Genomic DNA, 24,091 nt, shown 5'->3' on the forward strand with positions numbered 1-24,091 from the left:
GTTCTCTAGGACGCTTAGGCAGGTGGACCATCAGTAGCTTAGAAGCAGAGAGTCTTTCGATCGATCAAAGGTGACCGGAGCATTATATGGGCCGAAGCGCATGACCTTGAACTTGTATAATCCGGTAGTTTGTATGAATGGAGTCTGCTCGCGATCAATTTTTTCGACAGAACTCGGCCAGTAGCCGGACGCAAGATCAATGGACAAGTAGTATTTGTTTTCATGCAGCTAGTCGAATGTATCATCCATGTGTTTCAGCGGCCAAACGTCTTTTCGAGCGATCTAATTATTGTGTCATTAGTCGACACAAAAGTACCAGCCATAATCTCTTGTCTTATGGATGACTGAAGGAGCACGAACACATAAACGATTGTTCGATGGCACATTTACTAACGTTTTTTGTCCGAATCCGATTGGATTACTTCACATTAAGTGTGCGAGATCTGTGAAGGACTCTGATGGATGCAATAGCCGTCACCGGTGTTTATACAATGCTGAACGGCAGATGTTTCATCCAACGATCAATCGCCAATATAACGAAAAAATGTCACATTAAAGCTCCAGAAGATGATGGATATTGTTTTCCTGTGAAGGGCTGAAGTCCGCTGCAATCTTTTGGCGAAACCAGCCGTTAGGGAGCTCAGGTTTTGATGCGCAATAGGTTGTTTCTATATATTCTTCCAGTTAGCGGTAGTATAACTGTATCTACCCCATTTCATGCCAATGCAGATGAAGCGGTATGTGAGAATGCGCATGTGTCGCTCTTTAATGAAGCGCTTTCACGCCATCTTGGATCAGTGAGCAGGTGCAGCTGGGCATGTGCTGCTCTTCCATGAACCACGTTGACGCTCAATTCGGTGCATTGATTTGTGCCAATAGCTATGTGGCACTTTTCAATGAACCTTTCTTTCTGAACCTTTGCTCACTAGGTACGTGCCGTTCTTCAAGGAGAAAAAAAAAACCTTTAGGATTTATGTGGGGCTTGGTGTAATCGGAATTGTGCTTTAAGTCGAATGCGGCTACAGCAAAAAATGCTGTGTAATCAATGCTTCATATATGATATCGATGCCGAATTACTATCTTTCTTGTTTACAGCAACGCCTGTAGGACGAATTTGTCTGCAGAACCAAAAAAGTAATCTGACAATTTGTTCTACTAAATGTAACACCACGCCACGGTACCACCCTGTCCGCTAGCCAACTTAGCTGTACCTTGCGCTGCGCTACCCGCAAGGCAAGCGAGGAACTTCGTGAGTGTATGGATGTCAGTGAGCTTTAAAGTACTGCTTTGCTTCTTCAGGAATCACTTTAAGCGTAGACTGCTCCTTTTAACCCTGAAATAGGTGTGGCGACTGACGTAGACGTCACAGTTGATGTCGATACTCAAATTGTTGTAATCGAAAAATGACAAAGCCTTCAAAGCATTTAAGGGAGGAAAAGATGCGAATTTATTTAGGCAGTGATAATGACACGCCTGTAAACAAAAGACGAATCTATACGGCAACACAAGTGGTAGCTGTATTCGATGACCTGCAGCTTTACCTAGTGTTGCTCCCGGGTTTCGCCGCAGAGCATGATCTGATCATCGGTGGAAGGAAGTCGGCTGCCGTCAAGCATTCCTCCTGCCGAAATGCGCAAAAGAAATGAAGCTTTCACTAAAAGCCTCATTACCTCAAAAAAAGGGGTTTCTGTTGTGTACCGCGATCGTCTGCGCCTTTGAGCGCGGTGGAGTGCGAGATCATTGCAACGAATCATTGCAATATATTTTGTAACTTGGAAAGAATTTGCTATAAAGTTGATAGACCTTATATGGGGTGTTTTTTAGACTGCACGCGTTTTTAATAATGCGTAATAAAGCTATTTATTATTATTTTTCTGAAAAATAAGCACACGTGGCGTTGACCAGAGAAATTCCTAAATCAGGCCGACATACTTTATCACTACTAGAATGAACCTCTGAAGAATCATTACCAAGAAATAAATAAATAATATTGTAGTTAATGCTTTAGGTGCAGTTTTGAGGCAGCGAAGTTTTCATGCACATCCATCTTTCCGAAATCTTGACACTCGTGCCTCGTTCGACATATTGGTCTTGAACTTCCAAAGCTCAACCGAGTCAATAAAGAGATTTGGTGCGTCCAGCTGCACGTCTGACGACAACACGCCGTAAAGTTGTGTGCGGTGAAGTATGAGTTAAAGCATTCCGTGTCGTAACCTGTCCCGGCACAAAGCCGCGCCTGCTTGCCAGGCAAACCGTGTCGTATCAGCAGCTGCCGTGACTGGCCAAGATGCTCGGTTTCACACTTCCTCATGTTGGTCGTCACGGTGCGGTTTGCTCTGGCGCTCGGTTTCAATATTGCCTTGATTAACCGTTGAAATTCCATGACAAATATCTCGGATTGGGTGCGACTTTCAGGATCTAAAGAAAATGAAACTGTATTATGATCTGACTGGCTTCGTATTCGTCATTTAAACAACTGATCCTAAGGCACAAATACAAAGTTAATAACTTCACTTTTGTTAATTGGACTTCTGGAGCTCAGGTTACTAGCTGGAAATTACGTGCACGTCTTCTGGGAACTTGTCTGCAAAAACGCCACGTTACCGGCGCTTGCAGTCTTCTTAAAAGGGTGTTGTCTAAAAATATCACCCATGAATACTCGCCTTCCAGAGGGCGTATTTTTTTTATAGATGCACCAAATTTTTTTAAAGATTGCATGCCTATGGCCGATAGCACAATCCTAACGCTTGCTCTAAATTAGTCGATGAGGGGGCCATTTTTTCTACGAGAAATCAAAATGTTCAATTGAATAATTAACGTAATTACGCTAATTAGCTTTCCAATTCTTTAATTTACGCTCCACATTTCAATCTACGAATCATAGCCGCTCAGTTCTCAAAGCGTACCTACTTCGAAGGGATGCTCTGGACAGTACAAGTTCAGAGTTATTAAGTGTCAAGGTGTCTGACTAAATCCATTGGCCTTCCATATATGTTTTTAATACACCACAGTTTGCATTGAAGCACAAAACTAAATGAGAAAGAGTGAGATCATTGACGCCGTCTTTTTAGACTGGATCAGAGTGGTTGACGGGAAAGCGGGGAAGGTTCTGTGTTTGGTTTTCCGAAAATTGAAAGACTTCGGTGCATCTTCCGGCTTCTTTCACGCTCGGAAAAACGCCTTTATGTAGCACGTATTAAGCAACCGAGATCTGTGTGGGGAGGTTTTCCATGTTGCTCTAAAATTTTCTCATTGACACTTTCATCTAAAAATATATTTGAGAACCTGATTATTTGTTGATTAGGAAGGTTCTATAGATTACAAAAAGTAACAAAAATCATGACCATCCGTTTTAAACAAGAACGACACTCAGACAGCACTTGCCACTGAAAACAGCAATCTAAACAAATATCAGCATCACACCTATTATGTTTAATGCTGTCGTAGTAGTGATCAGCGACTGTGTGGTACCTTTCACAATGGACGTTTCATCATTATTTGCGTTGCACCTTTGCACAGTCACTCCGAAAGCAACAGGGTATACATTTTTTTATACATTAGACATTATACATTATCGTTTTCATCATAAAAATGTACATGAACATAAGCAAGACTGTTGGGCCCATAGGCGAGGCTAGTCTAGGCCCATATGGCATGGGTGCGTATGTGAGAGAACCATCAAGACAAAGTTGAACAATCACGTATTGGTTCTACTTAATTATTCAGGATAGAATCAGAAGAGAAAGAACATACATCAGTAAAGCAATGAGATTGTGCGATTACAGAAACAACGTCACCATAAACACAGTGCAACATTCCTAACTGATCTTTGAAGAATATAGTTGTTTTTATTAAAAACACGAAGTTACTGGCACTCTTCACTTCTATTGGTGAGACGTTCCATATTTTTGTACCATGGTACTGAATTAGTCTATGACAGTATTTTGTTCGGGTAACTGATAGAAAATTTTGTGGCAGCATTTACGAATTAAAAAGTCGCACTTTGTATCTTACCAGTAGTGTTGAACGTTGACGTACTGCTGGTCTCGCGATATGTGGTATTCTTGAAATGGGAAATTAGTTTCTCACTTGCGTTGCTGCTTTTCAATATTTCTGCAAAAATTGGACCATTTTATGGAAGCTTGTACTCATACACCATCATTAGGCATATTGGTATGTGGTTGCTCACAGTAAAAACACTTTCCATTCACAGTGCTAAGAATCTTCATTTATGAGTTGTATCGTGTCAATTTTACCCTTAAAACATAAAACAAAGACACAAGAATGCCCGTTTTGTTCACTGAACGCTTGCGGGTGAAACCGAAAAAGACGACGCTTTGACTAAAGAACATTCGGCAGTGTTCTGCATTATCTCAATTAACCCTCTTTTGAAACGACCCAATTTGTGATATTTGTGCCTGTAATGCTTTTCTGGGACGTCTTTCATGCGGGCCATGTGTCACATGGGTGGTCCATTGTCTAATGGGTAGAGCATCGAGCTACCGTAATAAGTAAAGTGGGTACGAAACCAACCATGGAACATGTTTTATTGAATAGGAATTTCTTTGGACCTGATAAGAGGATAGAAAATGCATGGGCATTTTCCGGGGCTCCCACAAGAATGGAGTTTTCTTCTTTAGTAGATATGTTTGCGCTTGAGAACCACCCGCGAAATTTTTCATGAAATGGCAAAAATAAATACAGAGAGTGAAGAAGCACCGAACGTGAACAGCTGAGTGTAACACCGAAAGCGTCAGCAATGTAGCCCAGCGTGGGTATCTGACGTGTCCCAAAGTGCCAGTTCGTGTTCAGGGGAAGGTATTCGCTTCGGAACACTGGAAGACTTGCCATGGGGTGGGTGTGATGGCGGCTGAACGTAAACAGAGAACAATAACATTCTCTAGGACGCCAAGGCAAGTGGACCATTTGTAGCTTAGAAGCAGAGAGTCTTTGGAAATATCAAAGGTGACAGGAGCACTAAATGGGCAGAAGCGCATGACCTTGAAGTTGTATAAGCCGTCAGTTGGTATAAAGGGAGTCTGCTCACGATGCGGTTTCTCGATAGAACTAAGCCAGTAGCCGGACGCAAGATCAATGGACGAGTAGTATTTGGTCCCACGCAGGCAGTCGAACGCATCGTCCATGTATTTCAGCGGCTACATGTGTTTTCGCGTGATCTAATTAAAGTGTCAATAGTCGATACAACAGTGCAAACTACAATCTCTTCTCGTAACATGGACGACTGGAGAAGCACAAACAACATACACAAGTGTTCGATGGCATATTTACTAACCATTTTGTCCGCATCCGATTGGATGTCTTCACATTAAGTGTGCGAGATCTATGAAATACTCTGATGGATAAAATTGCCGTCATCGTTGTTTATACAATGCTGAACGGCATATGTTTCATCCAAATGTCAGAACCCAATAGAAGAAAAAATATCACATTAAGACTCCAGAAGATGATCAATTTTCTTCTCCTGTGAAGCGGTGAAGTCGGCTGCAATCTTTTGGCAAAATCATGCGTTACGGCGCTCAAGCTAGTATGCGCAATGTGTTGTTTCCGTATATTTTGCAGTTAGCCGTGGTATTTGTGTATCTACCCCATTTCACGCCAATTCAGATGAAGGGGTATGTGAGAATGCGCATGTGTCGCTCCTCAATGAATCACGTAGGCCCTACATTCGATGCCTTGATTTCTGCCCATGGTAGTGGGGCACTTTTCAATGCACCTTTCTTAACCAAATTTTGCTCATTAGCTATGCGCCGTTCTCCATGAAGAAAAAAAAAAACCTTTAGGATTTGTGTGCGGCTTGGTGTAATCGAAAGTGCACTCTAAGTTGAGTGCGTCTGCAGCGAAAGGAGCTGTGTAATGAATGTTTGATATATCATGTCTAGGTCGAATTACTATCTTTCGTGTTTACTGCAACGCCTCTACTACAAATTTGTCTGCGGAGCGAAAAAAGTAATTTGGGAATTTGTGGCTCTAAAGGTAACACCACGCCATGGTGGCAATCTCTCTGCAAACCAACTTAGCTGTGCTAGGCACTAGCGCTACCCTCAAGGCTAGCGACGTACTTCGTGAGCCTATGGATCTCAGAGAGCTTTAAAATACTGCTTTGCTTCTTTAGGAATCGCTCTAGGCGTAGACTCCTTCTTTTAACCCTAGAATAGGTGCAGCGGCTGTCGAACACGTCGCAGTTGATGTCGATGCTGAAATTGTCGTAATGAAAAAACGACAATGGCTTTGAATTTTGGGGAAGAAAAGATGCGAATATCAAAGACGGCAATGATAATGACGCGCCTGTAAACAAACGAACATACTGGACGGTAACACAAGCGGCTCCTGTATTCGATGGTCTGGAGCTTTAGCTAAAGTTGTTCCCGGGTTTTTTTCCGCAGAGCATGATCTGAGCATGGGTGGAATGAAGTCAGCTGCAGTCGAGCATTCCTCCTGACAAAGTGCGCTGAAAAAATGATGCTTTCACTAAAAGTCTCATTACCTAGAACAAACTTGGTATCTGGTGTGTAACCTGCTCAGCCTGCGCCTTTGAGCATGGTGCATTGCAACATGATTGCAACGAAGCACTTGAAATTATTTTGCAGGTTGGAAAGATTTTGCTATAAATTCGATAGCCCTTATATGGGGTATTTCAGACCACACGCGTTTCTTTATGGAATAATACAAATAAAGATCATTATTATAATTTATTTTTAAAAGTAGGCAAACGTGCGTTGGCCACACACGTTCCTTGATGAGGCCGACATATTTTGCCTATAATATAGTGAGTCTTTGAGGGATCGTTAACAAGAATTCAGTAAATAACATTTGAGATAGTGCTTTTAGGGTAGTTATGAGACAGTGAACTTTTCATGCACATCAATCTTTCCGAAATCTTGACAATCGAACCTCATTCGAGATATCGGTCATGAACTTGCAAAGCTCAACCGAGGCGATAACAAGCTTGAGTGCGTCCAGCAGCGCGTTTGACGGCAACACCACGTAAAAATGTGTGCGGTGAAGTTTGAGTGTCAGCATTCCGGCGTCGTATTCTAACCGGGCACAAAGCCGCACCTGCTTGCCAGGCAAAGCGTGACGTATCAGCAGCTGGCGTGACTGGCCGAAATGTTTGGCTGCAAAATTCCTCGCCTTTTGTCGTCACGGGGCGTTTCGATCTGATTGATGTAGTGCCCGCGTATACGGCGCTCCCGCGGCGCTCGGTTTCGATTTTTCATGGATTCACCGTTAAAATTCTGACAAATATATCAAATTAAGTGGGACCTTCAGGATCTAAAGAAAATGAAGCTGCATTATGATGTGACCGCCTTCGCATTCGCCATTTAAACAACTGATCCTAAGGCATAAATAAAAAGTTAATAAATTCATTTTTGTTAATTGGTCTTCTGAAGATCAGGTTACTAGCTGGAAAGTGCATATACCTCTTCTAGGAACTTGCCTGCCAAAACGCCACGTTCGCTGCGCTTTTAGCCTTTTTATACAAGGGTGTTGTCTAAAAATATCACCGATGAATATTCTGACGATGTTCTCTCCTACTCGGGGGTGCATTCTTTTCTAGCTGCACCAATTTTCTTAAAGGTTGCCTATGGCGAATAGCACAATCCTAACCCTTGATCTAAATTACTCGACGAAGTGGCCATTTCTTCCACAAGAAATGAAGATGTTCAATTGAATATATAACGTAATTACGCTACTTAACTTTCTAATTGTTTAATTTACGCTCCATATTTCAATCTACGAATTATATCCGCTGAGTTAGCAAACAGTACCCACTTGGAAGGCAGTCTCTGGACAGTCAAGTTCGTAGATATTAATCTTCAATGTATCTGACTAAATGCGAGAAATGCATTGGCCTTCCTGTTGTGTTTTTAATAAACCGCTGTTTTGTGCATTGAAGCAGAAAACTAGATGAGAAAGGGTGAGATCATTCTCACCGTCTTTTCACCTTGATAAGAGTGGATGACGTGAAAGCGGGGAAGGTTTTCTGTTTGGTTGCACGAAAATTGAAAGACTCCAGTGCATTGGTTGGCTTCTTTCACGCTCGAAAACACGCTTTTATGTAGTCGAAGTCGAGTTTATTCCACAGTGCTAGAACGTATTGAGCAACAGAAAGCTGTGTGGGAAGTTTTTCATGTCGCTCTACAATTTTCTCATTGACACTTTCACCTAAAAAATATATTTGAGAACATGATAATTTGTTGATTAAGAATGTTCTATATATTACAGAAAGAAACAAAAATCATTACTTCCCGTTTTAAACAAGAACGACACTCGAAGACAACACTTACCGCTGAAAACAGCAATCTAAACAAATATCAGCATCACACCTGCTGTGCTTAATGCTGTCGTTGTACCGATCAGGGACCATGTGGTAGCTTTCACAATGGACGTTTCATCATTATTTGCGTTGCACGTTTGTACAGATAGTGCGAAAGCTAAAGGTTAATAATTTTTTTTATACATTAGACATTAGACATTATCTTTTTCATCATAAAATTGTACGTGAACATAAGCAAACCACTGTTGGGCCCATAGGCGAGGCTAGTGTAGGCCCATATGGCATACGTGCGTATGTGCGACAACGATCAAGACTGAGTTGGACAATCGCATGCTGGTTGTACTTAATTATTCGTAATTAGAAACACAAGAGGAAAAACATGCATCAGTACACCAATGCGATAGTACGATTTCAGAAACAATTTAACCTTAAAGATACTGCAACATTCCTAACTGATCTTTGAAAGATATAGTCTTTTTTCTGGAAAACCCGAAGTAACTGGCGCTCTTCACTTCTATTGGTAAGGCGTTCCATATTATTATACCGTGGTACTGAATTAGTATTTGACGGTATTTGTTTCGTGTAACTGATGAAAATTTTGTGGCAACATTTACCAATAAAGACAGCCGCACTTTGTGTCTTACCAGTACTGTTGAACGTTGGCGTGGTGCTGGTCTCGGGATCTTTGGTCCATTTGAAATAGGAAATTACTTTCTCACTTGCTTTGCTGCTTTTGAAGATTTCTGCAAAAATTGAACCATTTTAAGGAAACTTGTACTCATACACCGTCATTAGGCATATTGACATGTGGTTGCTCACAGTAAGAACACTTTCCTTTCACAGTGCTAAGAAGCTTCGTTTATGAGATTTATCGTGTTGGTTTTCACTTCATACATAAAACAAAAACAATACAAGAATGCCGGTTTTGTTCACTGAAGGCTTGCGGGTGAAACCGAAAAAGTCGACCCTTTTGAGTAAACAACGTTGGGCAGTGTTCAGCGTTATCGCAATCAACCCTCTTTGTAAACTTGACCGAATTTGTGGTGTTTGTGCATGTAATGTTTTCCGGTGACTTGTTTCTTACTGGTTTTAGGTCCAGGCACGAATTACTATATTTCGTGTATATAGCTGTAGAACCTAAAAAAAAGACCCAACGGAGGCGGCATGACACGTACCAGCTAGTACTCAAAACGCGCGCGCACAAAATCGAAACCGGAAGTGTGGTTCAGGTACTAATGCGGACGGCTTGGTGCACTGCAGTCAATTGGGCCGCTGGGCTCTATGGGAGTGTCCGCTCTTGATGTATTCCTTTCTCTATGCTCATAGCTTCGTGCTCGCTGTGTTCCGAGTTTGCCTTGAAGCGACAGGCAGCAAGAAGTTCACTTCGCTCACTGCTGCTGCCGCACTGTCAAAGCGCTTGCGCAAAACGTGAGCGTTTTGACAGCGAATGCCCGCGGTCGTCATGTGAGATGTGTTCGCGCTTGCATGTGCGCGCATGACACCATACTTTTTAATGTAAATTGTAAGCGAATGTTTATAAGCTCATAGGGTTTGCAAAGTTACCATCCATTACTTCATGTACCTGTCTCATAATTTTCTATCGTAACCGACGCTTGGGCTTTCGTGCGGACCAGCGGAAATTTTACTGCTCCCTCAACGTTGCCGATGTCATATTTGCTTATATTGCTAAAATTCTTTTTTATCAGCGTTAAAAGTTCAGCAAATCCTATCCGATCTCTCATGTTTTGACGTTCCTTTATTACGCCTTTTCTTACTTGCAATAGCGTAGCTACTGCTTGCTTTCTTGTCTTACCTCCCACGGCAATTGCTGCCTCTGAACTCAACTTTGTTATGATTTATTTCATTACCTGCAATTTATTTTCATATTTCTGTTTTAAAGCTGCATATGTGTTTTGAGCACCAGCCTGCACCATGCGCCTTTACTCTAATGCACCTAGGTGGGACTTGTTCTTCACTCATTTTGGTACGCCCACTAAACAGTCAGTTCCGTTACGTTGTCCTGCTGCTGCTGTTTAGCGTCACTACAACGAGAAGTCTGGTGGAAGGGCTTTGCAGATCATGTGCCGAATACCTCAGTCAAGCCCTAAGCTTTAAGACAGCACCAACGTTGCTCAGAAACACAGATATATCCGCACCGTACAAAAGTTGTCCCCGCCCCCCGCAACCCTGCAGCACGAACTTCTACCTGAGACATCCACACGATAGTGCCGAAGTGAACTACTAAGATGACAAATCCAGCTTCGCCTCCGGCCATCGTTCTGAGACTGTAAGGGTGGGGGACAAGTCGAGACAGGACAAGCCCTAAGCACTTGACCCTCTCACTTACTGCGCTACGTTACTTGCATTACGATGAATAACCACATGCCCAAGCGTATTCCCTTCTTTTCGATTGATTACTCCCAAAACGCGCTGTATATATACCATAGGACCGCAAAACTCAACAACTGGAGCGGAGAGGGAAAGTTGCCCCATGTCTAGCTTTGCTAAACTAGGCTACTCGAACCTGGTTCGAGAGCACAGAGACGTCAAGTGACACGCATTTCTGCAGAACTTCCTGAAGGCTTGCACGAGTGTTGTACGCGAGGAAAGGGCCGAAGTTCTTTTGTAGACCCGCCTACAACTACCAAACGAGAACATTGCAATCTTCAAGAGGAAGAAGGCTTGTCTGAAGAGAAGAAAGTTCACTTTCTGATGCGGAGTACGAAAGAGCGCTGCGCCAAACTTATATGCAACCCGTCCAGAACGGCCACCGAGATTGTTTCTGAGATGAAAACGACTATTGGGAAGACACTTCGAGTGAGTACCGGGCAATACAACGGACATACGGCGACAACAAGCTATGCCGAAACTCATATTCTAGGCATCGAGGACTTGCGCCAGTCAATGAGAGCGATCGTACGGAAGAAAGTGTACAAGTCGTCCCAAAGGTCATATTCTCAGGTGGCCTCGATCGCTGACATAGTAGTCAAGGAAGAACTTCAGCGGTCACTGGAAGCACTGGCAGCATTTAATACTTGAGAGAACTACGCGGTGTCTTAAAGGACAAAAACGTGTACATGCGTTATCTTTTTCCCAAAGTCATCGTCCTGCATCTACGTCTCGACCACTTGAATATTGCAAGCTTTAAGGTTCGCACACATCTCTTGGAAATTTGACCTGTGAGCTTTTATCGTAAAATAATTTTTTCTCTCTCTCTCTCGGTGCTGGAAGCACTTTTGGGCGACATTCACAGGTGGTAGGATCTGCTGAAGTCTTCTTCGCTTAGTGCAGTCTGCCACTTCTCGGACATACACACAAGTTCCTGACCGTTAAATGCATATGTTTCCGTCCATACATCACTCACATAGAGCACCTATACCAGCCATTGTAACACGAGAACAGTATTTTATAGCTTAACAACATGGAGCTTTATATTTAATTAACTTATAAATTTGGACACTTATTCATGGAACGAGAACGTTTGCTGGCGTCCTTTACAGTTAGTCGTTGCAATCTGAACGGAAGTCGAATTTCAAGTGTGCCGGGAGGAGGTCAGTATGGTGATTGCCGACAAATAGATACGCCGGTTCTATGGCTTGATATCGACGGCCTATTCGGACGCCCAAGCCAGAAGGAATATGCTGCAGAACATACTTCAGTTTTTCACTGGTTATATTGGGAGCGTCTTTCGCTAGCCCTAGCTACAGTGAAGCGCTGCGCTTCACAGAGGACGCAGACCGTGATAGTCGGGGTACTGAGTAACCACAAACTTGTGGTGGTGGTGGTGTTGTTGGTTAGCGGTGGAAAATAGTCGATTTATCCTGGTCATCGAAGCCGCCAAATGTTCAGTGTGAGCGCCTATTTCAGTGTTACTGCGGTATATCACCACGTGTAAATGAAGCCAGCATCTCGGATGAATGCTAAGATTAAGACGAAGTTTTTTGGCGGGCTATGTTGCGACCCTTCTGGGAACGCAAGGTGTTTCAGGTACGCATGGGGTGTCTTATTAATTCACATCTTGTTACAGGTGTTTACTGTTTAGAGGTTAAAGTGTTACATGACATATTGCAAACGCGCCGTTTCTGGTAGCTTAGGTTTAGTTACATACGCAACTTCTATAATATTGATCTTAACGACGCAATTTTGAATGACATAGCGAAAATACTTAGCGGCACTTATCGCCTTTTTTGTCGTCGCAATGTGACGAATGCTCTATAATGCCGTCCTCGTTCAATCTTTCCCACTGCTGGTTACGCGACGTTCATGGGATTCTGCAGAATCCCATGAACTGCTCTGATACTAGTTTACGGCCCTTGCATAAGGCAATTAATTGCATTTGAAATCAATAATTTGCTCTTTTTGTTTGGGCAGCGTTTTTAGTTTTTATTTTTTTTTTCGCTAAAGAAACACCATCATTTCAGGAAGTTCGCGAACAATTTTCATCTTTATGTCAAACGAATGCGCATATTTGCAGTGACAACGGCTGGAGGCCAATACTTACGCCACTTAACGCAAGATTTCGCAGAAGAAATATGAATGCGCCTCTTACCATTTGTGGTGATGAAAAAAAGCAGCATATCTTGTGCTCGGACTTTCATGGCTGAAGTATACTTCCAGGTGAAACTAGACGGCGATGTCAGTGACCAATTTAGGTTCTCCCTGGAGATTTTATATACGCGTTTCAGTTAAACTCGTGACATTTTCACTTGAGTTCAAAGTGTTAAGGTAGCTAGGCAGGAACAATGGCCTCTTCAGTTCAAGAGAAATGTCGATGAACGTACACGTTGACGTCACTGTCAGTTTCAACATTTCGACGCACTTGAGATGTCGTGGCATATTGGGATCTTTAAGTCTACGAAGCACAGGAAGGGAGGCCGCTTGCTGAGGTGCTTATGTGTCTGGTTTAGAAAGAGCTTTCTAAGCTCCAGGAGCTTCTCTTGATGCCAAAACGTATCAAACGCCGCACGTTCAATTATTTGTCTGGAAGTAACTTCAAATGCTGCGCGCTACTGCGTCGCTCTATTCCCTACAAATTGCCGTCGATATATTAGTTAGGCTACCTTGGGAGCGATCTTGGAGGCAGAGTAACGTGTCAGGTATGCGCTATCACAGCACCTACGTTTGTATGATTTATTTAGCCATTCTTGAATTATAAGAGCATACGACCTCTGCGTTGCTTGTGAGTAACAACGTATTATACATTGATTAGCATTTCATCGCAGTACTTACGTGACACGTGGTGACAAATAGAAAATCACGTATGTCTTTCCCAGTATTCATTATCACAAAGTGATAAACGTATTCCGCCTCCCATATTATTTATTTCTCGAGTACTGAAGCTCTTATGATGTCAACACACTCTTGTACCTATACGGCAACCCGCTGGAGGGCCCAGAAACACTTTTCACATGTAAGTATTCGTCGCAACATCGCAGACATTCTCAATTTGTAGGAAGGTTTTTGTTTCAAATTGTTCTAACCTCTCCATAATACGAAGAAATGTGTGGCCGATAGGGCGATCGAAACTCTTTCTGTCTTTGAGCACAGCAGGAAGTAACCAGTGGGCTGCAATCGCATGCATCTACTTCTCGTGCAAAGGCTTGCTAACTGCTAGAGAAATGCTACGTTCGTGTCACTTGCCAGTGTCTAGCATTCTAGCTAACGCGTTCAGGTTCCTTATACCGTAGTCTTCGCGATCGTCCCAAATTCCCTGTGATTTCACCCTAGCCGCTTACCCTACTTAAAAGCTGTGCAACATTGTGTCATTCTCGTGATCCACTGCAGTCGAAGACCTTTTAGCATTTTTTAGTCAGACTGCACATGTCATCGTCGTTTTAACACAGGCCACATGCGATAGATATATGTTTGTGCGATTGTGCAACAGCTGGCCGTAGATGGCGTCACAATCTGTATTTTTCTCGCTTACGCTCACAAGATACGTAAAGAAACTCTACAATCGGAATTTCTGAGACTCGCATCAAACAGTGGCAGTACACACTATGCCTGCTTCACGCCGTGAATATCGCCACGACGTCTTTGACTTGCTGCTGTCATCACGCACGTACTCGCAGCACACGCAACAGCTCGTCTTATACAAATATGTTCACAAACATGGTTAATGGTTATGCGTTACTCGAAACGATGCCGGAGCGCCGGTTACCGACAAAACAGTTTGCATAGCATCGACTTCAAAATTCCCTGGCTCCTCTCCCCTACTCTTTTCTGCCATGCTATCTACCTCCCCTCTGGACTCAAACGTTAGCAGAAGGCTAAGCCCTCGAGTTTCTACAATGCTATTGATGGAGGTCACGGATGATTACGGCTCTGAATTGGCTAATGTGGTGACATCCAGGGTGCTCCGGAGGACATCCTGCGCATACGACGTGATGGAAGAATACAAAAGCATTTTGCGTCAACTTTCATTCCTGCCACACTCCTTCTAGGCATATAGACTCTGTGTACCATCACCCGACGCCGCGTGCAGAAAGAAGCAGCAGCAGCAGAGGGAAAGTCGAAGAAAAAGGCAAAGCTAGCATCCCATTAAAGAAATAGGTACAAAGTAAGACTAGTCCATGACACGTAGTATGCTAATAGCCAACAGGAAACATCACGAACAGCGCATACAGTGCGTGAAGTACCCGATGAATTCTAACACATCACAAAGGTAGAACAGCAACCAGAGTCAGCATGCGGTGAAGGACTTCTCTTCAACAGTGCATTGCCTCTCGATGCAAAATTCCAAGACACTTAAGTTTCGCCTTAAACTGCGGAACGCGAAAGCACTCAAAGATCCCTGAGTGCTTCTCATGCTTGCCGGCAACTGCAGCTTATGTACCCTAATGTTTACCGGGAAACGATGGCACCGAACTCTATGCACGAAGGCGATCTTTCTGATAGAAACATCTGATAGAAACAAGGCCTCTAGCGTGGGCCACGACGCGGCGGGGGCGAGCACCTTCTGCAGGTTTCGTAAGGAACCCGGCGGCCCGCTCCACGGTCTCGAAAATGTGGCGCCCGCAAATCACGGACGCCTTGGCCGGTCTATGGGTGGCGAAACGCTGTAATGGGGTTTGTTTGAGTTTCCGCGTAACATACTCGCGTTTTTTTCCTATGTTGAAATTACAGTTGGACGCTGTCATGTCCGCAGGTTGTGTGTAAGTAGTACTTTGCGATTTTTCTGACCTATTTTAACTTGAGAAATTCAATCAATTCATGAACTTTCTTGCGCAGTATGAATGACCTGCGCGGTTGGGTTTGCTTGGCTTGCAATAACCTTTAGCGAAACGATGGTCGACGCGTTACGCGGGACTGGCACCGGATGCTCTGCCACTCTGGGCCAGGGTAAGGAAACTCCCTACACCCACCTTGGGACACTCGGTGACATGCCAATACGCGGCGGTAGCGCCATAGACTAAAATAGTAAACGTAGAGAGTGGACAATTCCGTAGGCGCCTGCGGTTGGCTTTGGCTCTTAGCGCACCTAGCGCAATCTGAGAAACGCACAAGACTCCGAGATGGTTGCCACAGGCTAGTGAATCTTGGAGGCATGAATTAATTTTACCTTCTTTTATTATTTCTTTTTTGTGACCAATAACGTTGCATAAATCGCGTGACTTCATGCAGGTGCTTGTGCCGCTGTTTGTGTGTTGCGATGACGAGGGCACATAGGTGCTTTCCTTTAGGTTAGATTTATATAAATTAATATTTCTTATGTTTCAAGCTATAAACTAGCGCAACCATCATGTCAACTGTTAGTATGGAAGTAGGACTTTATCGTTTGTGATAATGCACTTCTAATAACTCAGACCAAAAGGAGTATCGCCAATGAATGTGGCATGTTCTTTCATTATCACTACGTTTGGTGGACAACCATGAACACGAAAATAGGAGACAACGATTTATTGCAGCAAGATCGCGAGAAAAGTACCAGGGACGTGAATATCGCAACTGCGAAATGAAAATAAAGGAGAATAGTTGAAAATTATTGCCGGGATGCCAATATTCTTTACACAAGCGAAACACACACAAGACGTGTTGCAACCAACCAGAGAATGGAAAGAATAAAGGAAAACTACACAGGCAAGCTAGCAATTTAATCACAGTGGGATTTCTTTAAAATAAATAAATATGATGCTTTCTTTTACTTCAACGAAGGAGGGTGAATTAATGAAGCAAAATTATCTGAATACTGGCGTACCAAATAAAATGCTACAAAAAAAAATTGGGCACGCACCAGCATCTTCATCTCGAATGTGTAGTCCAGTTACTCCCTCATTAAACAGCTGGTCTTCACCTGCTGTCTTCGAAGCCTTGCCATCGTCTTCTGATACCTGGAAATTTCCCCTTGAATATGCAGGACGTCCTTTCACTGTAGAGTGTATTTTGATGAAGGAATAATGGAGGTTCCTGCAATACGTAGAATCACAGGCAGAAGGTAAGCAATACTGGAGGTTTCAAAGCTACCGAATATAGACGCTACGTTCCTTCGTGGAAGCAGTACTGGAGCCTTCAAAGCTTTTGAATAGAGATGCTACGTTTCGTCGTGTAATGCTTATTTTTCTTATCTAAGATGAAGGAAGCACTGTTATAAATGCTTAGGAACAAGAAACGTTCTACGGTAAGGACTCCATAAGCCTATAAAATGTGAAAACACGTATCTTTAGCCCCATTCAAAACAGCTAGCAACGCTCGAGCGTACATATCCTGCTACAGAAGTTGAGAGAGTGCGCATTATTGCTGTACTGCAAATATTGCACGTGTACCGCTTCAGCAATAGCCACATTTCTTCTGCGAAAGTGGCACACCATACTTTTTCAGAAGACGCTGCGCTTAACACAATGCTCTCTGCACCGAACGGCATGTGTTCATAGGCTGCATTTCTTAGCGAACCATTCTATACTATTTTCTAACTTCGTCGTTGTTTTGAACGTGCCTCGCAGCTGGATCCTGCCGCATGGCTGTTATCACTGGAATCATGACTCATTGCTGTGCGTGATGAAAAAAAATGCAAAGTGAATTCAACGTTGCAAATGGGCAGCAGCTGTTTAGGCTTCAAGGCCGCCATTCCGTCACTCGTTAATGGGGCTAACAGTGACATAAGGAAATGCGAAGAGAATATGTCTTTACCAACGTGCAAAAGAAATTCCTGTGGCCTTACCATGAAACGGCGACGAAGCAGAAGTCTCAGACGCTTGCAGAACAACCCAACAACGATCCTCGGTCGCATTTTACAGATTAACGACGCCGCGAGTCCAGCGACGGGGCCTGACTGGGCTTCCTACGCACGTGTTGGCTGGTGCCATTTGTCACGTTGCCAGCAACGGCCGCAGCCGCAGCCAAGTCTTTCTTAAGGTCTCTTGCTAATGTGAAAGTACCGCCACTCTTTGAACTCGGCCGCCGCTGCGCGACTTCCTGACTTCCTCCTGACCCCCTTTCGCGTCCTCTCCCCCGCCCCTTTCCCGCGGTAAGTGGTATGGCGCCGGCTTTTCTGCACGAAGATTGGTCTCCCAGCCGTTGCCATTGAAAACGCCTGGTTCCTGCGCTTTGCTTGTGTTTATATTTTTCGTCCGCGCCATTTTTCTACTCGGCTCGGCTGGTTCGGCATTTTAGCTCGGCGTAACGAACGTTGCACGCTTTGTTTCCTGCACTCTGTCCTAGCGGTACGCCGTGCTGTTGTCCATATAACTGAAGCGAGAAGCCTGAAGATGTTTATGCAGTTTTTATGATAGCACAAGGAAAGCGTGACGGCTTGCGCAGGAAGCAGTGGCTGCATAACATTGGCCGAAGGAACTTTGTCGCGGCAAAGAACAATGCTGTTAGCGAGGTGACACATCTTTCTTATTGCTCGTATCAAAACACACCCTAATGCCACATTCTTCTGTTTCTTCCGGCCTGCTTACCAGCGTTATTGCTACGACAATTTGTATATTGCAGAAAAATGGGGTTGTCCTCAATATGTTTAATATTCCGCTGGGACTCCATGACCTCGCACATCGCCAAGTGTTCTCATTCATTTATGTGCGAAGATACAGCCTCTCGGGGGGGGGGGGGGGGGGGGGGGATTGCAATTTTCGCGACTGTCAGGATCTGTTGCCTGTTCTACTAAAAATTGAAATAGCGGCTTGTAGAGGAGCTATTATATTGAGCTTACGTCGGTGCCTGCGTGAAGGCGAGAATTGAAAGAAAATTGTTGCAAGTATCATCATCAGCAGCAGCCTGGCTACGCCCACTGCAGGGCAAAGGCCTCTCCCATACTTCTCCAACTACCCTGGTCCCGTGCTAATTGTGGCCATGTTGACCCCTGCAAGATTCTTAATCTCATCCGCCACCTAACTTTCTGCCGCCCCCTGCTGCGCTTCCCTTCTCTTGGAATCCAGTCCGTAACCTTTAATGACCATCGGTTATCTTCCGTCCTCATTGCATGCTCTGCCCATATCCCTTAGTTTTTCTTGATTTCAACTAAGATGTTATTACCTCGCGTTTGTTCCCTCACCCAATCTGCTCTCTTATCCCCTTAACGTTCCAACGATAATGCTTCTTTCCATAGCTCGTTGCGTCGTCCTCAGTTTAAGTAGAACCCTTTTCGTAAGCCTCCAAGTTTCTGCCCCGTAGGTGAGTACTGGCGAGACACAGCTGTTATTCACTTTTATCTTTAGGGATAATGACTACCTGTTGTTCATGATATGAGAATGCCTGCCGACCGCACCCTACCCCATTCTTATTCTACGGATTATTTCAGTCTCATGATCCGGATCCGCGGCTACTACCTGCCCTAAGTAGATGCATTCCCTTACCACTTCCAGTGCCTCGCTACCTATCGTGAACTGCTGTTCTCTTCCGAGCCTGTTAAACATTACTTTTGTTTTCTGCAAATTGATTTTTTGACCCACCCTTCTGGTTTGCGTGTCCAGGTCAGTGAGCATCCATTGCAGTTGGTCCTTCAAGTTACTACGCAAGGAACTATCATTAGCGAATCGAAAGTTACTAAGGTATCCTGCATTAGCTCCTATCCGCAATTCTTCCCAACCGAGGTCTCTGAATACCTCGTGTAAACACGCTGTGAATAGCATTGGGGTGATCGTATCTCCCTGCCTGAGGCCCTTCTTTATTCGGGTTTTGTTGCTTTCTGTGGAAAGTAAACCAGTGGTATTACAGGTGACCAGCGCTAGATAGTCCACATTACGCTTTTTTTCAATTTGAAGACGAAAGCACTTAGATCTCAGTTTCAAGGTCGCGTTGTGAAGAGAAAATATGATGGGGCTCAGGAAGGCCACAAGTGACCCTAAGCATGTGGAGCTGTGTATAAGAGATTAATGATTAGCTAACTTAATCAGATTCATTATTCATTGAATTGAGGTGTATTAGGGCGGATTAAGGTTTACTAGGATTATTAAGGTGGATTAGTGTGTATTAATGTGGATGAAAGTGCATGAACAAGGACTAAAGTGTAATAAGGATTAGGGTGCGTTAAGGTGAATTAGGGTTAATCAAGCAGTATTAAGCCAATTAGGTTGATTAAGGAGATTAACGTGAATTAGGGTGTAGAAAAAGGACTAAGGTGCATGAACACGGATTAAGGTGTATTAAGAGAGATTAGGGTGAATTAAGCTGGATGAAGGAGGATTAAGACGGATTAGGCTGTATTAGGGTGAATTAGGTTTGATTAAGGGGGACTAGGGTTAATGGAGGTGGATTAAGGGAGACATGTAGGCTTCACAAGGCCTTCGCGCCTTCGCGCCTCTTCAGCGATGCCTATGGACTGCTTGGCATTTTGGAATTTGCTTTGAAGTGCCCTTCCATGCACGCATGAGTGGGCGACCATTATCATTTGTTTTTTCTCACACATACAGACAATGTGCAGAGGGTGTTCACATGATCGCGTACGCTTGCTGTTGCTATTGACATCTAGGTGGAGGCCGAGAATCTGCGCTTTAATAGCGAATGTTCTAAAACCACCTTCCTGCGGTTTTTTCTGTGGGAAAACTATTTCCATTGCTATACCACGAGCAAAATTCATTGCATCAATGCGTTTTGATTACGAAGTTTGAGCGATTAATCATGAGTGTGGTCATGATGTAGTAATGCAGAGAATATTCTGCAGGCAATCATGTTTAACACTACAACGCATTTAACCCTAATCCACCTTCATCCGCCTTCGTCGAGCTTAATCCTCCTTAATCTACACTAATCCACCATAATCCTTCTCAATGCACCTTTATATACCTTCATCGACTGTAATCCACCTTGTTAGGCCTTCATCCTTAGTATGATCACTAATCAGTCACTAATTTGCTAATCAGTAATCGTATCTTATACGCGGATGGACATGCTTTTGTTCGGTTCCAGCCTTTCTTTGGTCATGTGATATTTTCTGTACCTCACAACGCGGCCTTGAAGTAGAGATCTAAGGCTTTCGCTTAATTAGCCACACGCAGAGGGATGTGCCATAAGCAATACTAGGTCAGACTCAGAAAGGTGGCAAAGACTCATGTGCCAAAAAATTGTCTGGATTATAGAACTCGCCTCAAAGTTCCTTTTACATCACTATACCCCAAACCAACTTCCTCCTATACGTTGCGTTCAGCTTTGTCGAGGCTGTTATTAGCATTTCTCAAAACTTTCAGCACCACTGGGGCGCCCAACTGGCCCAAACTAACGTTCCTCTATAGAATGCTGCGGCCCGTTAGGAGGAGCCCAGCAGAAAAAGCGTGCCATGTGCAGCGCGCGTGGCTGGCGGGCGAGGAGAATTGAGGGGGAAAACGCCGTGAGGAGGAGAGTGTCGCTATTTTCAAATTATCAAGGGGCTTTTGGTTTTCTTAAAGCCCTTAAATGATCTAAAGGCAACGACATCTCCTCTCTCCTCCCATGCCAGCGCTCCCCCTCCGTTCCTCCCGGGCGTCGACGATGTTGGCACCTCGGCCGGGTACAGCTAGTAGACGCTTCCAACCCTTTGGCGCGCAATGCACGGCGCACCGGAATGATTTGGTTCTTGCGTTTATGAGAGGAGAGGTTCATAAATGAGTTACTCCAATAACTGCCGGCATCCACGTTGCCCTGCTTTATCGAAGCTCCTTCCACTGCGATCACTTCGATTGCGGTGTCAGTGGTGGAGGTGGTGTGCTCAAACAAGCTAATGGAGTGTTTTTTTTTTCTCTGACGGCCCCTTTTGATCAGCTTCATTTGAACTTGAACGCAGTCAAGAGGAATTGGAACAACGTACGCTTTATATGTGGATATTTACCTTTTATTTTTTAAAACACAGGCGTGGGGTCTAGGCTCTATAAGAACCGATGGTGGTGCACTACTCCCATAACCTGTCAAAGACGCGTGTGCTCGTATTACAAAAAGGCTTGGGAATGCATCGGGCTTTAATTTCTTCATGCCGTAATTCCGAAGGATTTGGCTTTCAAATTTGTCTTCAGTGCAGTGATCCTAAGATGAATAAGGTTAGATTTATATGGCACAAGTTTTTGTAAAATGATACAAGGCACAGAAGAAAATATACGCCGTGGCATTTCACAAATAATTTCAAAAATAAGCACTGCTGATATGTCAGCCCACCGGGTGCGTGGCCATAACAATTTTACCAACGTCGAACGTTGAACATAGTCTGGGTCTTCGCGCGCCCCTTCGTTATAGGTTTTTTTTACCCGACCTATGCGCGTTAAAAATGTTTCAACAAGCTTAGATTTGCACGACATTTTTAACCCAATGTAATTTCGGCTGTGTTTAGCGGATGTTTACGTTCTGATTTATTATGCGCTCAGATATGGCGCACACAAGATATAGCTGCCATTACGGCGCCTAGGCACAGTAACTGCTGTTGTAACTGTAACTGTTGGTAACAACCCTGCAAATACAAATACAAGCACCAATTCGCTCTACATAAAAGCAAGACCTGCACCACAAGTAGCATGAAAAGCGGGTCTCAAACGATGAGATCCGCCGTTTCAGTCTCGATGTCGTCAGCGGAGTCCAACTAAAAAAAAAAAAAATACGTCAAGCAATGTGCGTCACTTCGGTATACAATAGGGGTCACTGAACGGCGGGTCGAACTGACATATGAAGCGGAACTTTCGCGTCGAAGCCTAGCAGTGGTTTCATCTACAACGAAAGAAGGGTGCCAAGCAATGTGCGCAAAATCATAATGTAGTCTGGCGAACAAGAAGCGTGAACGGCGAGGCTCACACAACATGAAGCATTGTTTTCGTAGCAGCGAGTGAACGCTTACAATTACAACCCTGCCTAACCTTATTTAGTGAGGAGAAAGGCTGGAGACGCGCTTCTCACCAAATCGTCCGAAAAAAATACGAGTGACTTCTGATGAACAGCCACTTTCCTCACAAAGGCGCGGGTCCCGCGCTATTTCAAGGTTTGCCCGGCTGGTGCTCTGCAGCCAAATCTTTCGGCGAGCCACGTTGCTTCTTAGGGATGGAATAATGAAAAGTTCTTTTGCCTAGCCTCTTCAGTTGTTGCACCCATATGCACAACATAGGCTAGGCAACGCCACAATACGTAAACGGCGCCAGCGCAAGCTACACGCTGCCTGCCAAAACTCCGCCGCCATAAACAAACCGAAGCGCGATTTTGTTACCCGGGTTTGGCACCGGCGTCTGCTGCGGACCAAAAAAGCGCGCGCTAGCACGTGACCATGGCCTTACAACCAATAGGAGGGTCGACTCTCCGGAGGCGTTGGAGGCGAGAGAGAAAGAGGCAAAGTTCAAAGGAAGTCGTTACTTTCGTATTCAGGGGTTTTAGTTTTTCTTGATGTGCTCTGCCATCTGTGGAAGATGGTCTGTCAGATCATAAGATGGTGCTTGTACACATAGGAGGAGAAGGTTTGGCGCGAAGCCCTCCTTTGCCACTTCGGATGCAAGTGGGTTGTGTTCGTTCTCTCTTGCAGGTCCGTTGAGCACGCGGCGACATTACTCAAATCGCGGAGCAGAACCGGCTGAAGTATGCCGTGTTTACGAAGCGCTTCTTTTCTGTCGCATTTACCTTGGAAACTTCTATTCATTATTTAAATCACTGGGACAGCACTCGTTCACACCAGTGTCAAGCAATTATAATGAAAAATATTCATATAGCAAACCGTCATTAACTACCAATATTCGCAGATGAAGTATATTACATTTCGCCATTTAACTTAACGAAGTGTAGGCCTAAACTTAACTTGTGGTAAAGTTTAGGGCTACACTTCAAATAGTCCCTAGCTATAGTGGAGTAGCATGAAGTAAATAACTTCCTGGCATGATGAATCGTTAGTTTTGTTCGTGTGTTGTCAGGCGAATCAAGTAAAGCTGGCCGATTTCTCCGTAAGCCATAACTCAACACAAGTAAAAGTTGAACGTCCTTGTTTTTATTCAGATATTCCAGACATGAAAAACACTGACCTCCACGTAGTGCGAAATTGTCAATGTCCAGAAGAATTTTCACGCACAACTTAAATTGATACATAATAGGTTGCAGAAGATCATAAGTTCCAGAAGATCCAAACAAATGTGAAAATAAATCGCGACAAATATTGTGGCTTACAAAAATAGAGTACAATGCACGTATTTTATTGTCAGTATGAGAAGTAAGGTGTAACAGAATTTTAAACTTGTCACACGCATCTGCATGAACAGGAAGTAGCCTTTAACTGCTGTCATTAGTTGAAATACATGTCGAATGAGGGAGCATATTTCTATAGCGCTTACAAGCGCATATAAACTACCGGTCGTCATACTTTGCGTCATATTTATATATAGAGGAAAGCACGGCGAGTATTAGGACGCTACTTTTACACAATAG

The 24,091-nt window shown here is 44.0% G+C and overlaps 1 long non-coding RNA gene across 1 annotated transcript; it reads right to left on the reverse strand.

Moving 5' to 3' along the window:
• Window positions 1–4,038: 4,038 nt before the first annotated feature.
• LOC140219348 (uncharacterized) lies at window positions 4,039–13,142 on the reverse strand. Its single transcript, XR_011895554.1, has 3 exons — window positions 12,849–13,142; window positions 8,944–9,042; window positions 4,039–4,113 (listed from the first exon to the last, which is right to left on the reverse strand). It is a non-coding gene; the product is annotated as an uncharacterized lncRNA (long non-coding RNA).
• Between the last annotated feature and the right edge of the window lie 10,949 nt (window positions 13,143–24,091).

Source organism: Dermacentor andersoni, chromosome 7 (assembly GCF_023375885.2).
Source record: "Dermacentor andersoni chromosome 7, qqDerAnde1_hic_scaffold, whole genome shotgun sequence".
Taxonomy (NCBI): domain Eukaryota; kingdom Metazoa; phylum Arthropoda; class Arachnida; order Ixodida; family Ixodidae; genus Dermacentor; species Dermacentor andersoni.